The sequence below is a fragment of the Oryctolagus cuniculus genome, chromosome 5 (assembly GCF_964237555.1).
Source record: "Oryctolagus cuniculus chromosome 5, mOryCun1.1, whole genome shotgun sequence".
In the NCBI taxonomy this organism is placed as follows: Eukaryota; Metazoa; Chordata; class Mammalia; order Lagomorpha; family Leporidae; genus Oryctolagus; species Oryctolagus cuniculus.
In genome coordinates this window covers 109,700,458-109,716,437 of record NC_091436.1, presented here as the reverse complement: position 1 = coordinate 109,716,437, position 15,980 = coordinate 109,700,458, and the positions used below count along the sequence as shown (strand labels likewise).

General features: G+C 37.4%; 1 long non-coding RNA gene across 1 annotated transcript in view; it reads right to left on the bottom strand.

Moving 5' to 3' along the window:
• Positions 1–15,980, bottom strand: part of LOC103349786 (uncharacterized) — a 56,312-nt gene that overhangs the window by 21,051 nt on the left and 19,281 nt on the right. The gene's annotated exons all lie outside the window — the stretch shown is intronic.

Below are 15,980 nucleotides of genomic sequence, written 5' to 3'. Positions count from 1 at the left end.
TTCACATAAATTAAAATATTTAGCAATGGCACTATGAAATTCACAAACTTTGGCATCCAATAAGAAGTTATTCAGAGAAGCATTCAGAGAAGCAAAGATATTTTTCTTCAGAATAATAATAATAAATACACCAATCAACAGAAGCAAAGCTTAAATGATATAGAGATAGAATTATAGCTACTGGCACTGTGGCTCCATGGGTTAGGCCATAGCCTGTGGCATTGACATCCCATATGGGTGCCAGTTTGAGTCCTGGCTGCTCCACTTCCAATCCAGCTCCCTGTTATCAGACCTGAGAAAGCAGTGGAGGATGACCTAAGTGCTCAGGCCCCTAAACTCACATGGGAGACCCAGAAGAATCTCCTGGCTCCTGGCTTTGGCCTGGAACAGCCCTGGTAGTTTCTTCCATTTGGGGAATGAACCAGCAGATGGAAAATCTCTCTGTCTCTCCTCTCTCTCTCTATAGCTCTGCTTTTCAAATAAATAAATAAATACTTTCTAAAAATTATTTAATGTTTTTTATGTTCCAAAATTCAATTAAAGTTTGAGAATGTTAGGAAGGGATATGAAAGTTGCAAAAAACAACCAAATTGAATTCTTGAGAAGAAAAATACACTTCTATTAAAAATATTTAAGACTTGATTTCTGGCATATTAGACACAGCAAAGGAAATACAATTTGCCTGAACACAATAATACAAAAGATCCAAAGAAACACTAAGGGTAGAAAAAAACTGAATGAAAAATTAGCAGCACCCCCGTAAACTGTGGGGCATATATATTAGGAAGGAAGAAAGAAAATCTTTGAAGATATAGCACAAACGTTGAAAATCTACTGGGACAAGATAAACATGTACACTATAAACTGTAATGTAGCAACTAAAGAACGAAAATAACAGTAATAACTAAAGGCCAACAAAGATAGACTCCTTAAAAATACTTCATTTGTATGAAAGAATAAAGGAAAATGGTCAAAAAAGCAATATAACAAATAAAAGCATAACGTGCACATCAAAATGATAACATTAATCATAACCAAATGAAAAATTAAATGATCTAACTACTCTAATTTTTGTAAAAGGAAGTACTAGAATACATAACTATATACTACCTTCAAGGAAACTGTTTTGAAAATAGGGACAAAAATACTTAAAAGTAAAACAATAGGTTAAAAACATATAGCACATTAATGCTATTCAAAAGATAATTGGCATGTTTATATTAACATTACATTAGGATATAACTATATTAACATCAGACTAAGTAGATTTCAGTGCAAAAAATACTACTGGGGTTATAAATACTACAAGGGCCAGAGCAGTGGTGCAGCAGGGTATGCTGTCTCCTGCTGAACTGGCATCCCATACGGGCACTGATGTGAGTCCTGGCCGCTCCACTTCCAATCCAGCTCCCTGCTAATGCACCTGGGGAGACAGCAGAAGGTGACCCAAGTGCTGGGACCCCTGCAACCATGTGAGAGATCCTGAAGAAGCTCCTGGCTCCCGGATTTGAAGTATGTAATCTGAAAATTTTGAGAACTTTTCATTATTCTCTTAAGTGTCTTTCAGGAGAAGAATTTATTTTTAAAAACTATAAATGTTTACTTAATATATGCTAAATTGATCTTCTGTATATAAAGATAATTGAAAGTTTAAAAAAACTATAAATGATCAAAGTTCTTCTTTTAAAGTATGTGTTTTTCGGGGCCGGCGCCATGGCACAGTGGGTTAAAACCCTGACCTGCAGCACCAGCATCCCACATGGGCATCGGTTCTAGTCCCAGCAGCTCCACTTCTGATGCAGCTCTCTGCTATGGCCTGGGATAGCAGTAGAAGATGGCCCAAGTCCTTTGGCCCCTGCACTCATGTGGGAGACCTGGAAGAAGCTCCTGGCTCCTGGCTTCTGATGGGCGCCGCTCCAGCCTTTGCAGCCATCTGGAGAGTGAACCAGCATATGGAAGACCTCTCTCTGTGTCTCTCCCTCTCTCTGTAACTCTGTCTTTCAAATAAATAAAATCTTTTTTTTAAAAAAAAGAATGTGTTTTTCATGTTGTAGCTGAAAATATTTGGCAAATCAAAGATATTACATCTTTTCCCTACTGGTTTATGTGAGAAATCATTTAATTCTGGGTTTTATATTTAGAACTAGATACATTTTCAGTTATTTTTAAATGTGGTATATAAATTAATAGTCAATTTCTATTTTTTTTTCCCAAATGTTAATTCAGGTAAATATATTTATCCTTTCAAGCATTTAATATTTCCTTATAGTTAAAACAGCCAAAATAATATTATCTACTTTTTATTGACATGTATAGAGTACATTAACATGATCTATGGTCATGCTCATGTGCAAGAAAATCCGAGAACTTCTTACTCCTACCTAACTGTAACTTAATGCCCGTCAGTCAATTTTTCCTCATTGGTTCCTCTCCACCTTCCTTCCCAGCCTCTACTAGCCACCATTATATTTTAAACTTCTCTGAAATCACCTGTTATAGATTCCACATGAGTGAGATCATGTGATATTTGTCTTTCTGTGCTTGACTTAAAATAATGACCTTCAGTTTTATCAATATTGCTGCAAATTAAAAGATTTTATTTTTCTAAATGGCAAAGTAATATTCGATTGTGTAAATCTACCACATCTGTTTCATCTGTTTACCTTTTATTCAATGGATGGATATAAAGTTGGTTCCATATGTTGTTTGCTCAATAAACATGGTAGTGCAAATGTCCCTGTGACAGATGTATTCCATTTCCCTTGGATATATATCCAGGAATATGATTACTGGATAGCTATATATTTAATTTTTTGAGGAACCACCATACTGCCAGTATTAATTTGCCTTCCCATCAAGAGTGTTCAAGAGTTTCATATTCTACACAACCTCTCTGAGACTTGCTATGTTTTGTCTCTTTTATAATAGCCAATTTCATTGGAATGAGGTGATATTGTGGTTTTATTTGCATTTCCCGATTATTATTGATCTTTAGAATTTTTTAAGTACCTGTTGGCCATTTGTATAGCTTACTTTTAGAAGACATGAAGTGAAATTGACACTATGAGAAACAGTGACTTGATCAGCTCTTGTCCTGACTGTTGATGTACAATGTAATAATTTATCCATTTTAGTATTTTTTTTGTTCTAGTACTATTGGTTGAACTCTGTAATTAACATACAATTATTCTTAGGTGTTTAAATTTTAACTGAAAAGTGATCCCTGTTAGGAATTTGGAAAGCGTTATGCTGAGTGAAATAAGCCAGTCCCAAAGGGACAAATACCATATGTTCTCCCTGATCAGTAACAACTAACTGAGCACCAAAAAGGAAACCTGTTAAAGTGAAATGAACACTATGAGAAACGGTGACTTGATCAGCCCTTGCCCCGACTGTTGATGAACAACTTAATAAGTTATCCCTCTTAGTATTTTTTTTTGTTTGTTCTACTTAATACTTTTGGTTGAATACTGTAATCAATACACAGTTATTCTCAAGTGTTGAAACTTAACTGAAAAGTGATCACTGTTAAATATAAGAGCGGGAATAAGAGAGGGAAGAGATGTGCAATTCGGGACATGCTCAAGCTGATTTACCTCAAATGGTAGAGTTAGAAACATACCAGGGGATTCCAATTCAATCCCATCAAGGAGGCATGTACCAATGCCATCTCACTAGTCCCGGTGATCAATTTCTGTTCACAATTGATCATAATGATAGGACTAAGAGCCAAAGGGATCACATAAACAAAAATAGTGTCTGCAAATACTAGCTGATAGAATAAAAAAGGGAGAGAACGATCCAACATGGGAAGCGAGATACACAGCAGACCCATAGAATGGCAGATGTCCTAAACAGCACTCTGGCCTCAGAATCAGCCCTAAAGGCACGCGGATCTGGCTGAAAAGCCCATGAGAATATTATAGGCATGGAAAGCCAAAACACTCTGAAAAAAATAAAATTGCCCTAAATGAAATATCTCCGTGAGTGAGATCTCAGTGGAAAGAATGGGTCATCAAAGAAGGAGGTACCTTTCTCTGAAGGGAGGAGAGAACTTCCACTTTGACTACAACCTTGTCTAAATATGATCAGATTTGGTGAACTCAAAAGGCTTCCGTAGGCTTGGCGACTCATGATAGAGCCTAGGGTGATTACTGATGCCATAAACAAGAGTGTCACATTGTTAAGTCAACAACAGGAGTCACTGTGCACTTACTTCTCATGTAGGACCCTCTGTCCTTAATGTGCTGTACAGTGTGATTTAATGCTATAACTAGTACTCAAACAGTATTTTTCACTTTGTGTTTCTATGTGGGTGCAAACTGTTGAAATCTTTACTTAATATATGCTGAACTGATCTTCTGTATATAAAGAGAAACGAAAATGAATCTTGATGTGAATGGAAGGGGAGAGGGAGTGGGAAAGGGGAGGGTTGCGGGTTGGAGGGACGTTATGGGGGGAAGCCATTGTAATCCATAAGCTGTACTTTGGAAATTTATATTCATTAAATAAAAGTTAAAAAAAAAAATGAAGACATGTTCGTTTTTTTTTTTTTTATTGTGAGTTCTTTGAGTTCCTTATATATTCGGGATACTAACCACTTGCCAGATGTACAGCTTGCAAATATCTTCTCCCAAGCTGTAGGCTTTCTATCCACTCTGTTGATTGTTTTCTTTTTTTTTTTAAAGCTCTTTAATTTGATTTCATGTGTCTTAAAGCTCAGATCCAAAAATCCTTTCTGGTTTCAATGTCCACAAGTAATTTTCTCTACATTTTTTCCTAATAGTTTCAAAAGTTGGAATCTAACATTTAAGTCATAATTCCATTTTGAGTTGACTTTTGTTCATGGTGAGAGGTAGGATTAAGTTTAATTCTTCTGCATGTAAATATCCATTTTTTCCAGAACCATTTAATGAAAAATTTGCCATTTTCCCAATGCACATGCAAATCACTTTTGTCAAAGATTAGTCAGTGGCAGATAAGTGAATTTATTTCTAGTGTCTCTCTAGTGTCTCTCTTCTGTCTATAGATTTGTTTTAATGTCAATACCATGCTGTTTTAATCACCACAGTTGTGTAATATATTTTAAAGTAAAGTAAAACAATGCCTCCAGCTTTGTTTTTTTTTTTTTTTTGCTCAAGATCAGTTTGGCTATTTGAGGTCTCTCTCTCTCTCTCTCTTTTTTTTTTTTTTTTTTTTGGACAGGCAGAGTTAGAGTGAGAGAGAGAGAGACAGAGAGAAAGATCTTCTTTCGGTTGGTTCACTCCCCAAATAGCTTCCACGGCCAGCACCTGTGCTGATCCGAAGCCAGGAGCCAGGTGCTTCCTCCTGATCTCCCATGCGGTTGCAGGACCCAAGCACTTGGGACATCCTCCACTGCCCTCCCGGGCCACAGCAGAGAGCTGGACTGGAAGAAGAGCAACCAGGACAGAATCCGGCACCCCAACTGGGTCCAGAACCTTGGGTGCTGGTGCCGCAGGTGGAGAATTAGCCAAGTGAGCCACAGCGCCGGCCAAGGTCTCTTGTGACTCTATACAGATTTTAGTAGTGCTTTTTCTGGTTCTGTGGAAAATTTAATTGAAATTTTAATAGGAATTTAATTGAATCTGTAGATTGCTTTGGATATTATGCACATTTTAATAATATTGCCATTCTCAATCTATGAATATAGAATGTTTTTCCATTTCTTTTTGTTTTCTTCAGTTTTTTTAATCAATTACTGACAGTTTCCATTGTACAGATCTTTTGCCTCTTTGGTCAAATTTATTCATATTATATATATGCACAAATGTATATACACATGAAAACAATGTATATAAAATATATAACAATGGTACTGATTTTACACATTGGCCTCCTGTCTTGCGACTTTGCTGTATTTATTAGTACTAAAAGCTTTTTGGTGAAGTTTTTGAGGTTTTCAATATATACTATCATGTCATCTGCAAAAAATGACAATTTAACACCCTCTTTTGCAATTTGGATGCACTTTATTTCTTTCTTTGTCCTAGTTACTCCAGCTAGGTCTTCTCATAGTATATTAAATAAAAGAGATTAAAGTAAGCATCATTATCTTCTTATAGATATTAGAAAGAAAGCCATCAACTGTTGACTTGTTATATATGGTCTTTATTATTTTAAAGTACATTTCTTCTATACTTAATTTGTCCAGAGTCTTTATCATTAATCAATGTTGAATTTTATCATATCCTTTTTTTGCGTATATTGATACATCATTCTATTGATGTCTTATATCATATTTATTGAATTGTGTATGTACAGCCATACTTGCATTTCTGGGATAAATTTCACTTGATCATGGTGAATGATCTTTTTAATGTTCTGCTGGATTTGATTTACTAGTATTCAACTGAGAATTATTGTGTATTTGTTCATCAAGGATACTGACCTGTAACATTCGTTTTTTATTGTGTCCTTGTCTTTTCTTATCAAAGCAATGCTGGTCACATAGGTTAAATTAGTAAAAGTTCATTCTTGTTCCATTTTTTAAAAATAATTTAAGAAGGATTGGCGTTAATTCTTCTTTAAATCTTTGGTAGAACTTAGCAATGAGACCATCTGGTCCTGGGCTTTTTTGTTTGTTTGTTTGTTTTGCTAATTTAATCTCATTATTCATTATTGATCTGGATAGGTGGTCTGTTTCCCTATGCTTAAATGTTGGTAAGATGTATTTATCCAAGAGTTTGTCCACTTCCTCTAGGTTATTGAATTTATTGTCATTTATTTGTTCATACTAGTCTCCTATAACACTTTGTATTTCAGTGGTGTAGTTGTAATTTTGACATGTTCATCTTAGATTCCTTGTTTGTTTTTTTTTTTAATTTAATTTATTTATCTGAAATGCAGAGCTACAGAGAGAGGGAGAGAGAAGGAAAGAGAGAGAGAACTTCCATACTCTGACTCACTCACCAGATGGCCACAACAGCCAAGGGTGAGCCAAGTTGGAGCCAGCAGCCAGGAGCTTCTTCCAGGTCTCCCACATAGGTGCAGGAACCAAGTACTTGGACCATCTTCCGCTGCTTTCTCAAGTGCATTAGCAGGAAACTGGATCGGAAGAGGAGCAGCCAGGATTCAAGCCAGCACCTCATGTGATGCCAGCATCGCAGGCAGTGGTTCAACTTGCTGTGTCATAGGGCCAGCCTAGACCATTTATTTTTGAATCTTCTTTTTTTTTTCTTGATTAATCAAGTTAGAGATTTATAGGTATTTTTTTTAAAAAAAACTTTTCAAACAACCAGATCTTCATTCATTGACATACATACATTGATGCACATTTCATACACAATGAAATACTATTCAGCACTTTCATTTGCCACAAAATGAATAGAACTGGATGTCATGTTAAGAGAAATGTCAAGCAAAGAAAGACAAGTACTGCATGATCTAACTTACATGAGTAATCCAAATAGGATGATCGTTTATAAGTTAAGAAAACCGGCGCCGCAGCTCACTAGGCTAATCCTCCACCTTGCGGCGCCAGCACACCTGGTTCTAGTCCCGGTCAGGGTGCCGGATTCTGTCCCGGTTGCCCCTCTTCCAGGCCAGCTCTCTGCTGTGGCCAGGGAGTGCAGTGGAGGATGGCCCAAGTGCTTGGGCCCTGCACCCCATGGGAGACCAGGAGAAGTACCTGGCTCCTGCCATGGGATCAGTGCCATGCGTCGGCCGCAGCGTGCAGGCCGCGGTGGCCATTGGAGGGTGAACCAACGGCAAAAGAAGACCTTTCTCTCTGTCTCTCTCTCTCTCTCACTGTCCACTCTGCCTGTCAAAAAAAAAAAAGAAAAAAAAAAAAAAGAAAACCAGAGGCTAGAGACAGTAGGAGAGAATGAGAGAATGGGATAGGTTGATTAATTGGTACTAAGTTTTATTTAAATAGGAGTAAAAAATTCTATGTTTTATTGCATGGTAAGATGAGTGGAGATGATGATAATTTACTGTAAATTTATCCTAAGAAAACTAGAAGCAAGGGTTTAGAATATTTTTACAATAAAGAAATGCTAAATGTCTTCATAGACAGATGTGTTTATCCAGATTGGATATTACACACTGTATACATATATCAAAACATCACATGGTACCCCATAAATATTTACATTTTTGTGTGTCCATTTAAAGTTTTAAAAATTATTTCAAAAGTAATGAATTGGTTATGTTGCAGGACACAATGACAAAAGCATAATTGCTATTCCATTTCAAAAACATTTTATTTATTTATTTGAAAAGTAGAGTGAGTATAAAGGAGAGGTAGAGGGAAGGAGAGGGGAGGGGAGGGGAGGGGAGGAGAGGGGAAGGAAGAGGAGAGGAGGGGGGAGGGAAAGAAAGGAAAAGAAAGGGAAGAGAAAAGAGAAGAGGAGGGAGAGAGATTTTTCATTTCCTGTGTCACTCCCCAAATGACCCACCACAGCCAATCCTGGGCCAGGCTGATGCCAGGAGCCTAGAATTCAATCTAGGTGGGTGGCAGGGCCCAAGTATTTGGGCCATCCTCTCCTGCTATCACAGGCATGTTAACAAGGAGTTAGACTGGAAATGGAGCAACTGGGACTCTCAACTGGTGCTCAGATATGGAATGCCCACATTGTAAGGGGTGGCTTAACCTGCTGTGCTACAACCCTTGCCCCTATGACTGCTTTCTTCTACTCTACTTTCACTGCTTAACATAATGCTTTTTTTTTTTTTTTACATGAAGGCACAGATTGTCCACATATCCTGAAATTTTTGTCTCCCACTAGAAACATTAGAATAAAAAAAAAACCTATAATTTTTGTTTACAAAACATCACTTGAAGAGGCATAAAAAGTCCAAGTGGATAGCTCTTTGGCTAAAGATGCAATGATTCCAAAAATAAAACGAAGTGTGGAAAGAGGTCCATGTTACAGGTTTGAGTTCTTAAATTTCAAAAGAAATCTGCCTTTTGTTAGTATACCCAGAAGGTATTAGAATTGGTGATGACTTCACATTAATCAAGCTCATGAAAAAAATAACCCATAAAACAGATTACTAAAGTGTTAGTTCAAATTAAATAGAACTTCCAAAGGTCAAAATATTCTTGTCAGTTGGTCAGCACATTCTAAACACAGTAATAAAGTCTTTATGCGAGGTAGACATCATCAGAAAATACTTGATGAGCAAGGGCATTTAGGAAGATAGTCATAATGGTTAGCATTATCAGGCTATAAGGACCTGAGGCAGCCATCAGAGATCATGTCCTTCTCCTTACACAATACTGAAATTACTCCTGTGCATCCTTGCCTTTTTTCTATTCTTTTTGTGTAATCCATACTGAACATCCACCCTCATTTAACATATTTTTACTTATCTCTTCAAATGCTAAAATAACATGGATTATGTTTTCCTTGTGTATGGATTGTGTTTTAGTAATGCATCTGAAATTTATTTTAAGCAATCTAACTACATTTAAGCAATGTCTTTATCAATTTGATATAATTTAGGTTAATATTTTCCCATAGCTTTGAATTGTATCTTAGTATGGGGTTGTTAGTTATTTTTTATTTGTTTGTTTGTTTTGCAGGTAACTGATTTTATATATTACGGGCTTATCTAGGATTATCTTTAATTACAATAAAATATGATAGAGTTTGCCGTGAAACAATGTGTGTGTATGTGTGTATATAGAACATGCTTTTTAAAAATAAATTAAGTGGTTTAAAATGTAAAAAATATAAACGGGGAAAATTTGCCCAGGAGTCTGTGTGCTGAAGCATATTTTTCAATAACTATAATCTCTGTAGGTTTCTTGGTAAACATAGTTTAGAAGTGACATATATAACACAATTTTAAATACTTCTACTAAACATTTTGGTAGTATGCAGAACCAGCAAGTTTTATGCAAAAGAAAACCAAAATATTATCATAGTTAGGTATTTAGATGTTTAAAATTTTAACTTTCTAACATTAGCCCATAAAAATGGCAGGATGAGTTTTACTGCCTGCCTTTTAAAATTATTTATATAAAAAAATCAGTTCTGTTAGCAAGACACATTTCTTTAGTTGTAAAACCACAACCTAACAAATCTTGAGGCTAGATGAAAAGTATTTATATGATTAACCACTTTTCAAACATAAATTTCTAATAAGCAATAACTATTTTTTGTGAACCCATTATATACAATACATCTTACATATAGCTGGCTGGAGTATGCAAAAATATATAATTTTAAATACACTAACATATTTTTAATTTTAACTATTAATTCTACTTATTATCACTATAATAATTATTACCCAAGCAGCTATTAAAGTTATTTTTCTAACATTTATTTATTTCCTTGAAAGGTAGAATCAGACAGAGAGAGATTTTTATCTACTAGTTCACTCCCCAGATGGTTGCAACAGCCATAGCTGGGCCATGCTGAAGCTAGGAGCCAGAAAATCCATTCTGGTCTCCCACGTGGTTGACAGGGGTTTAAGCATTTGGGTCACTCTTCCACTGCTTTCCCAGGAGCATTAACAGGGAGCTGGGTGGGAAGCAAAGTAGTCAAGGCTCACACTAGTGCTCCAATATGGATGAGAGTGTATCAGCTTAACATCTGGTACCACCAGGTTCATTCCCTTACTAAAATTTAAAATTTCTTCTTTTTTTCAATCCTACTTTTAAAAATATGTCCTTCTGAAATAAAAGGATCAGTGTCTTGGAAGATATGTCAATGAATTATGCTGTACATATGAATTATTATTTTAAAAACAGTAACTCAAAAAAAATTTTTTTAAATTTTTGACAGGCAGAGTGGACAGTGAGAGAGAGAGAGACAGAGAAAGGTCTTCCTTTTGGCCATTGGTTCACCCTCCAACGGCCGCTGCGGCCGGCGCACTGCGGCGGCGTACCGCGCTGATCCCATGGCAGGAGCCAGGTGCTTCTCCTGGTCTCCCATGGGGTGCAGGACTCAAGCACTTGGGCCATCCTCCTCTGCACTCCCAGGCCATAGCAGAGAGCTGGCCTGGAAGAGGGGTAACCGGGACAGAATCCGGCACCCCAACCGGGACTAGAACCTGGGGAGCCAGCACCGCAGGCGGAGGATTAGCCTGTTGAGCCATGGCGCCGGCCAGTAACTCAAAATTTATACAGTGTGTCAGTGATATACAACATCATGGAACTATTTCAAAAGCATGACCTAGTGTGTAATTAGTGGCCTGACAAAATATATAAAACACAATTTATTATGTAATGATTCTAGTTTTTAAAGTAATGGGAGATGTCAATATATATGCACAAATATATGTAAATGTATAGCATGTTTCATGGTTTGAGTGAAAGATTGTATATATTAAATTGTTGCAATTATTGTTCAATAGGTGGGTTGGGAAGGGAAAGTGAGAGGAAGTTGTTAATGTAGATGTGAAGCTATGTATAGAACAATTGATCACACAACAGGCACATATTTGCTTTATTAAGATAGAAAGAGTAAAAGATTAGTGTCAGGTATTGTGTCTTTTTCATTTTACTTTCATTCTGAGACTTTCTTATGTGTTACCACTGTTATGATAGCTCAAAGTCATTGCTAAACTTCCTTACTGATCATCCTGAAGCCATTCCCACAGACATATAGTTCTGTACGCTGTGTTGTTTTATTGCCTTTAAGGTAGAGGTTGCTTCTCTATTCTACACTAGCTTTCTTCACTTATTTTCATCTACTTATGGGTTGAGGGAAAAACAGGAATGAATATTCGTCATGTTCACTTGGGGAGGATGTATTATTAGTAATGTACAAAAAAGCTGGACTTGCAATTTGAAGTCCTCAAAAAGACACTCATTCTAGTCCTGATGAAAGATTTGTTAATTGAAGTGTGTCCCTTTCATATTCCTGTGTTGAAACTCTAACTCCAATATGCATATGACCTTTAGAGAGGAAATTAAGGTTAAAGGAGGCCATGGAAGGGGAGCTATTCTGATAGAAATCTTTTCTGTCTACATAAGAAAAGAAAGAGACACTGGATTCCTCTGAGAACACAATGAGAATTTCTGTTAAGGCACCCAGTGAGTGGTATTCTGTTACAGCAGCCCAGGCTAACTAATACATGACAGAAATGACTTCTTGACACATAGCCTAAGCTAAATAAGGGAGTAAAGAAGCCATTGCACTACAAAGAAAGAAAACAGGGTCTCAAATAGATGTAAAATTAGAAATGATCATTACATGAGATCAGAGGGTCTGTAGGACAACTGTTTCCAGAGGGTCTGTAGGACAACTCCCTAATAATACGGTATGAATACACTAATGAATGGAGCTCTGATTTTTAGGAACAGTTTTGGCTCCATAAACAGGGCCAGTTAAGGACAATATCACCATACAATATACTTCCCAGTTTCACAAAGAATTGTGGAATTCTGTAAGTACAGAAGTCAGGCAGAAGCAAAAGTAATGTGCATATAAACTCCATCTAATCATATCTTAGGGTTTTCCAAAACTAATAACCAATTGCCCAAATCTCCAAAAACCAAACAGTTATTTCACAAATGAACACAAATTTGATGCCTATCACCCAGTTAGCATCAGACTCCACAAATTTCAGGGCTCATTCACAAAGAGTGCCCTCTGTCTGTCAGACACCATGTCAAGTGTTGAATACCCAGGGTATACATACCTCTGTCTGACTTTGTTGCAGTAAATATGGGGTTCCCACAAACTCTACTTCAGTTTCAATAATTTGCTTAACCACAGAAATGAGGAAAGCACTTTAATTGCCATTATCAGTTTTTAATAAAACGTAAAACTCAGGAAAGGCCAGATGGACAAGATGGAGAAAGTCAGGAGGCCACGCAGCAGGGCTTCCAGCCCTTTTGATGTGACAGCCTCCCAGCACAGAAGCATGCTCAACAACTCCGGGGCTCTCAGCCTCCTCACTTCAGGCTTTTATTGAGATTTTATAATAGAGGCACAATTGAATAAACCAATGGCAATTGGTGGTTGACATAATTTGAGCTCTCTCTCCCCTGCCCTAGTGACTGAGGGGTGGGAATGAAAGTGCCAATTCTCTGAAAATGCTTGTCTTTCTGGAGCTGAAGCTGTCTTAGGGCCCCAGTCATCAGTATGCGCCTTAGCATACAAGACTTGTTATTCTAGAGATTTCAAGGAATTTATAAGTTGTATACCATAAACCAGGGATAAGTACCAAGCATGTATTATGTATATTACATAATATAGTCATCATAAGATGTAATGTGCCCTTTTGCAAGGCTTAATATGTTTCTGCTGCTTCTCTATGTATGAGATAATTGGATACATGACTAAGTTGTGGCTCATATTCTATACTTAAAAATGGCTGGCTAGGGGCCAGAGCTATAGCGCAGTAGGTTAATCCTCTGCCTGCAGCGCCAGCATCCCATATGGCACCGGTTCTGGTCCCGGCTGCTCCTCTTCTGATCCAGCTCTCTGCTATGGACCGGGAAGGCAGTGGAGGATGGCCTAAGTCCCTGGGCCCTGCATCCGCAGGGGAGACCAGGAGGAAGCACCTGGCTCCTGGCTTCGGATCAGCATAGCTCCGGCCATTGCGGCCATTTGGGGAATGAACCATTGGAAGGAAGACCTTTCTCTCTCTGTCTCTCCCTCTCACTGTCTGTGACTCTACCTCTCGAAAGAATAAATTCTTTAAAAAAAAAAAATGGCCGGCTAGCAGAAAGCAGGTGTCAGCTGGCAAACGGAAACTGCAATTCACCACATAGCTTCCATGTCATAGTCATTCACAAGCAAAGAAACAAATGTTGTTTTTAAAAAATATTTATCTAGATTTATAATTTTCAACATTTTCCATATTTACTTATATATAAATATTATATCCATATTCATACAATTTTGCTTAAAAACAAGGATATTCTATACTGTGATATTGATGACAAAAATTATCCAGTGAGAAAGTAAGGGTTTATCACTATGTAGAGGGTACATTCAATAACGACAAGAAGTTACGTAGTGGGGTAGCTGGATCACATGGTAGCTCTATTTTTAGTTTTGAGGACTCTCCGCACTGTTTTCCATAGTGGTTGTACTAGTCTGCGTTCCCAGCAAGTGTATTAGGATTCCTTGATTCTGCTGCTGTGATCTATCATGTTTGCTGATTTACATATTTCAAACCACCCCTGTATCTCTTAGATTAATCCTACAAGGTCAGGGTGATTGATGTTTTTGAGGTGTTGTTGGGTTCCATTTGATAGTATTTTATTTTTTGAGAATTTTTTCATTTATATTCATCAGGGATACTGGTCTATGGTTCTCTTTATTGCTGTATTCTTTTCTGATTTTAGAATTAAAGTCATGTGGGCCTCATAGAATGACTTTGTAAGGGTTCCCCCTTTCCATTGTTTGGAATAGTTCTAGGGGAGTTGGTCAGTTCTTCTTAAAGCTTCAGTAGAATTAATCAGTGATGCCATCCAGGAAGAAATCTCCCTTTGGCTAATGTGAATGCATTACCCCTACACTTGCACACAGAAAATAGTCCTCTGATAACTTCCCCCAAAGGATTTAAAAGTATTTTGTTAGATAACTGTTGTACTGGAGAAAGGGGAGTAGTATGGATTTATGGAAGTTTATTATATATGGGACCAAAATTGATATTAATAACAGGAAACTAACAATGTCAACATGATCCTTTAACTAGAAAAAGGGCTCTTGAAGAACTAGTAAAAAATACATGCATTCCGGAAGAACGCGCTCCAACAATTCAGAGGAAGGCCTATCTGTGAAGATACTGATCTGGGAATGCCAAGACATTCCTGTTCAAGGAAGAAGAAATGCCTTCAATTTGCAACCCCTACAAGTAAGAAGGAGCTGTAGTTTAGGAGCTTCTTGGAATATTGGTGACAGCATATAATGTATTTGAAAATAAATCCCAGAGTCAGAGGACAGACTCCTGAAACTCTGAAGCAAGACCTTACCTTCGTAGGGAGAAAGTCAATTTTCATCTGCAGAGCATTTCCTAAAACAAGCTCCCAACACAAGAACCTTTCAATGGACAGACAACATCCCAATCATAGAACTCCCCTTTACTCTAGTTCTCCAAACATTTCTGTAAATTCTCTGAGCTACTCAATACTCTTAGAAAAAAATTATTCTGGCCAGCGCCGCGGCTCAATAGGCTAATCCTCAACCTAGCGGCGCCGGCACACTGGGTTCTAGTCCCGGTCGGGGCGCCGGATTCTGTCCTGGTTGCTCCTCTTCCAGGCCAGCTCTCTGCTGTGGCCTGGGAGTGCAGTGGAGGATGGCCCAAGTGCTTGGGCCCTGCACCCCATGGGAGACCAGGAGAAGCACCTGGCTCCTGGCTTCGGATCATCGCGGTCTGCTGGCCACAGCGCGCCAGCTGTGGCGGCCATTGGAGGGTGAACCAACAGCAAAAAGGAAGACCTTTCTTTCTGTCTCTCTCTCTCTCACTATCCACTCTGCCTGTCAAAAAAAAATATTCTGTCTTTATGCTATTTTCTATTTTTACAACAAGAGCCTTCAATAATATAATAATAAAATCCAGTCAACCAAAACATGAAAATTAGTAAAGAATTCAAGTTTTTGAATCTAGGCTCCAAGTAAGCAATTCCTTAAGTTTCAAACTGATTAATTTTTCAGTTAAAGTCAAATTAAGTTTTCATATATCTATCAACTGAATTAAAATATACGTTAATATACATATTATATATGTGACAGTATTCACATAAAACAACTTCTACGTGTATTACTCTCTGGTTTTTATATATTTATTTATCCTTGAAAAGGTGCCTGAAAGTGTATTATCCTCCCTTTAATGATTATTTTGGAGTACAGGGTTTTGGTTGATTGGACAAAACTTTTGTACTTTTCTACATGTCTTGAATATTAGATAATGCATTTATAATTTGTATAGCTAAACTTTATTATTCTAAGAAGATAGGAGGTAAAATTTATGGGTCTTAATACAAATAATATTTATAGGCTATCTCTTCCTGTGAATGGGACACACATTAGCTCAGAAAAAAGATCTGA